We start from the raw sequence: 6,201 nt of genomic DNA on the forward strand, positions 1-6,201 counted from the left end.
CAGAAATTAACACAACATTGTAAATCCATATGTTTCAATTAAACAAACAAAAAAAACCTCTTCCACTTTTTGTTTCAGCACCGTTCAGTTCAATCTCACTTCACTACTGGGAATGTAATGCACAGCAATAGTTTTGAATAAAGTCTTCCTTGACCATTTAACTCTGTCAGGTGCAATTTCTCTTTGACACCATTAGAAATTCCCCATCCAATTTTACCCTGCTATATTTTCTCTCTGTTTCACATCATTAATCATCTTTTTATATTTAATATAATTTACTTATTTATGTTTATTGTTCATTGTTTGTCTAGCTTCTACTAAAATGCAAGTTTTGCAAGTATAGGAATTTTTACCTGCTTTTCTCTTTCCCCCACTAATATATCCCAAATGCTAGAAAAATACTACCTGAATCAAAGTATTGATACATTATAGATACAAAGTATTGTATTTAAAGTATTCTTCTTGGGCTTCCCTGGTGGCGCAGTGGTTGAGAATCTGCCTGCTAATGCAGGAGACACGGGTTCGAGCCCTGGTCTGGGAGGATCCCACATGCCACAGAGCAACTAGGCCCGTGAGCCACAACTACTGAGCCTGCGCGTCTGGAGCCTGTGCTTCGCAACAAGAGAGGCTGCGATAGTGAGAGGCCCGCGCACCGCAATGAAGAGTGGCCCCCGCTTGCCACAACTAGAGAAAGCCCTTGCACAGAAACGAAAAACCCAACACAGCAAAAAAAATAAATAAATAAAATAAAAAATAAAAAAATAAAGTATTCTTCTTAGTTTGAAATTTGGAATCTGAGATGCTTTCTAGTTTCACTGACACTAACTTTATCCTTCACTTTTCCATGATATTCTTGTCTTCAATTGGTTTCAGAGAATGGAGTGCCTAAGAAATGTCTTTAATACTACACTCTCAACCCAAAGACTGTTATTGTATTTTAAAACTAATAAATTTTTATTAAAATATATTTAAGGAAGACTTATCTAATCTACTTATTAATTCATTACTTACTCTATGTAACAGTACTCGCTAAATGAACACATATTTTTTCATTGGTCCTTTAAAGTTTGCATAAAATGTGTATAGTTTGCATAAAATGTGTATAGGAGGTAAGAATCTTATTTATTCCACTTCTTTGACTGAATCCAAGCAACTAACTATTCAAAACAACAGAATTTTTCACATTTACTTAAGGTGATGATTTTTCATCCCTACCTTATAACCCCCACCAACAAATCAATGTCCAGGTTTAAGAGTGCCCAAGGGTGGGGGGCTTCCCTGGTGGCGCAGGGGTTAATAATCCACCTGCCAATGCAGGGGACACGGGTTCGAGCCCTGGTCAGGGAAGATCCCACATGCCATGGCGCAACTAAGCCCGCGCGCCACAACTACTGAGCCTGCACTCTAGGGTCCGCGTACCACAACTACTGAAGCCCACGCACCTAGAGCCCGTGCTCCGCAACAAGAGAAGCCACCGCAATGAGAAGCCCAGTCACCGCAACGAAGAGCAGCTCCCGATCGGCGCAACTAGAGAAAAACCCACACACAGCAACGAAGACCCAACGCAGCCAGAAAAAAAAAAAAAAAGAGTGCCCAAGAGGGACTTCCCTGGCAGTCCAGTGGTTAAGACTTCGTCTTCCAATGCAGGGGGTGCGGGTTTGATCCCTGGTCAGGGAGCTAAGACACCACATGCCTCGCAGCCAAAAAACCAAAACAGAAAACAGAAACAATATTGTAACAAATTCAATAAAGACTTTAAAAATGGTCCACATCAAAAAACAAAAAATCTTAAAAAAAAAAAAAGAGTGCCCAAGAAATCCCGACAGCAGAGGTCATCTAAGACTACACACTCCAGACCAGATGTCACCCCAGGAATTCATTCAGCTCCAGCCACAGCAGTGGTTATGCTTTACCTCTACATGGAAGGCCTTTATTCCTCTTAGTGATATAGACACAGAATATTCCAGTCTTTGCAGCATATAAGTCTTTTTATCAGTTGGAGAAATATCTTTTTCATCATTAAACTCTATTCAGAGCTACTAAATTGATATAATTAGGAAGACTTTTTTTTTTTGTATGCCTTAATTCTGGGATTCACATCTTTCCAGAGGGAAAGCATGAGGTACCATGATATATTTGACATTTTCCCTCCAAAACACAAATATAAGAATGACACATACTTGCTTACGGAACTGTGGTGCCTCCCATCAACTCTAGAAAAAAATTATTTAAATGTATCTATCTATCTATCTATCCCTTTACAAACAAGGTGTTGCTTCTCATTTTTTATTCTTAATTCTATCTCATACAGCAATGTTTAGGCCAAAGAATCCTTGCAGAAAAGATGGCAAAGTTAGGATGGTTGGGAGAGCATTTTATCCCCCTTTCTTTACTGGCCTAAAGCTAGATATAAGTCCACAGCTCCTTAATCAACACCCCAAGGGCCAAATGTGTTTTGGAATCCAGAACTCCTCAGACTTTAGAAAGGTAACAACAGTATATGCAACATATGTTGAATATTATCACATCACGGAGTGGGGTAGCAACCTTTAATCAAACACATAAATATTTCTTCAGTAAAACACATAAATATTCACACTGAATGAATCTGTACTAAACTTAAAGAGAAAAATGTTCATTTTCAAATTTGGGAATTAAGAATAAAGGATTATAGATATGTATCTGCCAAAATATGGTCATGGCTTTTATTAAGGAAAGCATATGTATCTTTTTTCTTTTTTTCCAAAATAAAGCCACAAGTTAACAATAAGTACTTTCCCTTTTTCTTCTTTTTTTGTTGGGGATGGTAGGTTTGCAGAATTCATATTTTGCTTGTAACTAAAATGATCTGTATCATTCTTTCCATTGATATTTTAAAAGATCATTAATCTGTTCCAAAAGAATCAAAGGATACAAAAACTCAATTTGGTTTTTGTTTAGCCAATTAAAAGGCTAACAATTAAACTTACAAAAAAGGAGATACTAAAAAAAGGAAGAATAGGAGAATCCATAAATGTAAATTAATAAATCCATAAATCAAATGGTTCTAATGGGTTCTAGGGCTCCTAGATTTTAAGAGTACCAGTACTCTGGCTTAATTTTAGATGTTCGTTTTCTTTTTCAAAAATAACACAGAACATCATTAGGAAAATATTTAACAATCCAAGGCCAATATAACAAAAGCAGGTTTTTGCAATCTCTACCTTTTAGCTCTTTATGCAAAATACCTCTATGGATACTTGGGTTGTTTCCACCTTTTGGCTATTGCCATGAACATGGGTGTACAAGTATCCATTTCCCCGTCTTCGGTCTTTTTGGGTATATGCTTAGGAGTTGACCTGTTAAGTCATATGGTATTTCTGTGTTTAGCTCTTTGAGGAACTGCCAAACTGTTAGAAACTGAAGGGCTTTTAAAAAATTATCTTAAAAGAATTTTTGTTCCTTAGGCACGCTTTTAAACCATATGCACAGCATAAACAATGTTATACCAGGGCTTCCCTGGTGGCGCAGTTGGTTGGGGGTCCGCCTGCCGATGCAGGGGACGCGGGTTCGTGCCCCGGCCCGGGAGGATCCCACGTGCCGCGGAGCGGCTGGGCCTGTGGGCTGTGGCCGCTGGGCCTGCGCGTCCGGAGCCTGTGCTCCGCGGCGGGGGAGGCCGCGGCAGTGAGAGGCCCGCATACCACAAAAAAAAAAAAAAAGTTATACCATCAGTTTCACAGAAGCTGTCTGAGGAGTCATCATGCTTGGACCACTGAAGAGCCGCCTTCTGCATTTCCTCACGCCCTGATTCATCCTCAGCTGCAAGGCGCTAGGCCTGCTCACATTCTGCAATGGGGTTACTGGCTTCCTCAGAATACCTGTAGCTCGCAGATTTAACCCCAACAGGAATTTCATCCAGTTGACAAAGCCCGACAGCACAGTCCCTTATCATTCCAGAAAGGACATGGCTTTTTCAGGTTTACCTTGTAATAGCTAAAGTAGTGACTTTCCAGAAGTTTCGAAAGTCTTAGGAAAAGCCTGTAGCCCTTAAATCTAACAACGGTTTCAACATCACAGGTATAATCATCCAAGTAACCACTTACCTGGCAAAAACACCTCTGTGCCACGGTCTCCGAGGGCTGCTGCCCGCCTTGGCCCCAGTCCAGCAGCCCCTTGGTACCCAGGAAGTGGATCACGAAGCCCCATCGGCGGCCCAGATCTGCTGCAGCCGCTGGCGGGCACTTCAGCGGCCCCAGCGCTGAGGGGGAGGGGAGGGCGAGGCGCAGCCGCAGATGAAGCCCAATGGGCCAATGCCCCACCTCCCCGGGCCTCCCAGGCCTGCCCTCGCTTTCCCGCCTCTCAGCTGATACCACCTGCGGGCACGGCCTGTGGAAACGCAGAGCACCTGCCAGCCGCCTGGGGCCAACTTCCTTTCCCACACTTGAGCTGCTTCTTTTTCTTATTATCCATAATTTCTCAAGACCCAATTCAAATGAAACTTCCTTTACTGCAGCCCATTCAGCTTCTTAACATCTCTCAGACATGATGAAACCACGCAGGATTCTACGGGGCCCTCCTGGGCACAAAAGCCTTTCCAGGTCCCCCATTTCTTACGTGCAGGATAATGGCTTCAGCCTCTCAGACCTTCCCTGAGTACCAAAGGACAGATTCAAACAGTTACTAATCAGGGAAGTAAGGGGATGCAGAAAAAAAGGAGGAGTAATCAAGAAACAATAGTGCAGCAATTAAAGCAGGATTCTGGTTCCTGTTCAAGGAGTATACAGAACAGTATCTCTGAGTTCTTTTTCGGGAACTAAGGCCCCACCCACCCAGATGGAGGATGGTAACTTCAGGCTGAGCACAAGATTCCTCGAACACTGCCCTGTTACCTCACCACCAACCAGTTGGAGGAAAGTCACACGCCCTGCAGCCTTCACCCCAAACTTTGCCTATAAAAACTCCCTGAAAACCATTGGGGGTTTTTTTGAGCATCAGTCACCCATTCTCCTTGCTTAGCCCTGCAATAAACCTTTCTCTGCTCCAGACTTCAATGTTTCAGTTTGTTTGGCCTCACTGTAAGTTACATGAACTTGTGTTCCATAAGTTTCATGCTGTTGAACTTCTCAACATGCGCTATTCCTTAAAGATAAAATTCATGTATCAGCTTATCAGTAAACTCTTTTCTAATTCACCAAGGCAATTAGTTCTGCCCCACTTTCCAAATTTCTCTGGAAATACCTCTTTTATCATCTGATACATTTTAATATAAATACATGTGCACGCATATATTTCTTCAAGTCAAATATTAGAGGGTAGGTAATATGACTATTATTTTAGAACTCTCTGAGAACAGAAAGATATATTTTCAGCCGATAAAGTACTGTTTTGCCCATAGGAAACAGTTTTTAGAAAGTATTTTTTGGATGGAAAAATGAATAAGTGAACTACATCTGTTCATTATTTGGTTTATAGGAGGTGATTATAGAGTACATAGTTATGAATTACTTAATGAGATTTATTTCTGTAAACGTAGTACATAAAGTTGTACTTGGACCTAATGTAGTTACACACAGAGTTATCCAACATCAGAATAAAAGTCAAGAACAATATCAATTTATCACAATCCCATTTTTTTTCTTGAGCATTTTTTGGCTATAAAATAAGCAGATATGCTATTTTATTTTCTTTTATAGCTGCTTTTGAATTGCTAAATGACTTGAATTTGTAAATGCAAAAAAAAACCTTGAATAATTAATATTACCCCTTTTTATATTAGAAAGCACTACTTGGACATCCATTATAAGACTTTGCTAAATTTCTTTTTGAAATATGCTATAGACTGAATGTTTATGTGTCTCCCCCCCCCCGACAAAATTCATATGTTGAAACTTAATTCCCAGTGTGAGGATATTTGGAGGTGGGGCCTTCAGGAGGTCATTAGTTCATGTGAGTGGAGCCCTCCTGAATGAGATTAGTGTCATTATAAAAGAGGCCACACAGAGCTCCCTTTCCCCTTCCACTAAGTGAGAACACAATGAGAAGATGACTGTTTATGAACCAGGAAATGGGACCTCATCAAACACTGACTCCACCAACACCTTGATCTTAGACTTCCCAACCTACAGAACAGTAGAAAATGCATTTCTGTTGTTTATAAGCTATCCAGTTTGCGGCATTCTGTTACAGCAGCATGGATGGACTAACACAGACTGTATAAATATT

The sequence above is a fragment of the Lipotes vexillifer genome, unplaced genomic scaffold, assembly GCF_000442215.2.
Source record: "Lipotes vexillifer unplaced genomic scaffold, Lipotes_vexillifer_v1.1 scaffold973, whole genome shotgun sequence".
In the NCBI taxonomy this organism is placed as follows: domain Eukaryota; kingdom Metazoa; phylum Chordata; class Mammalia; order Artiodactyla; family Lipotidae; genus Lipotes; species Lipotes vexillifer.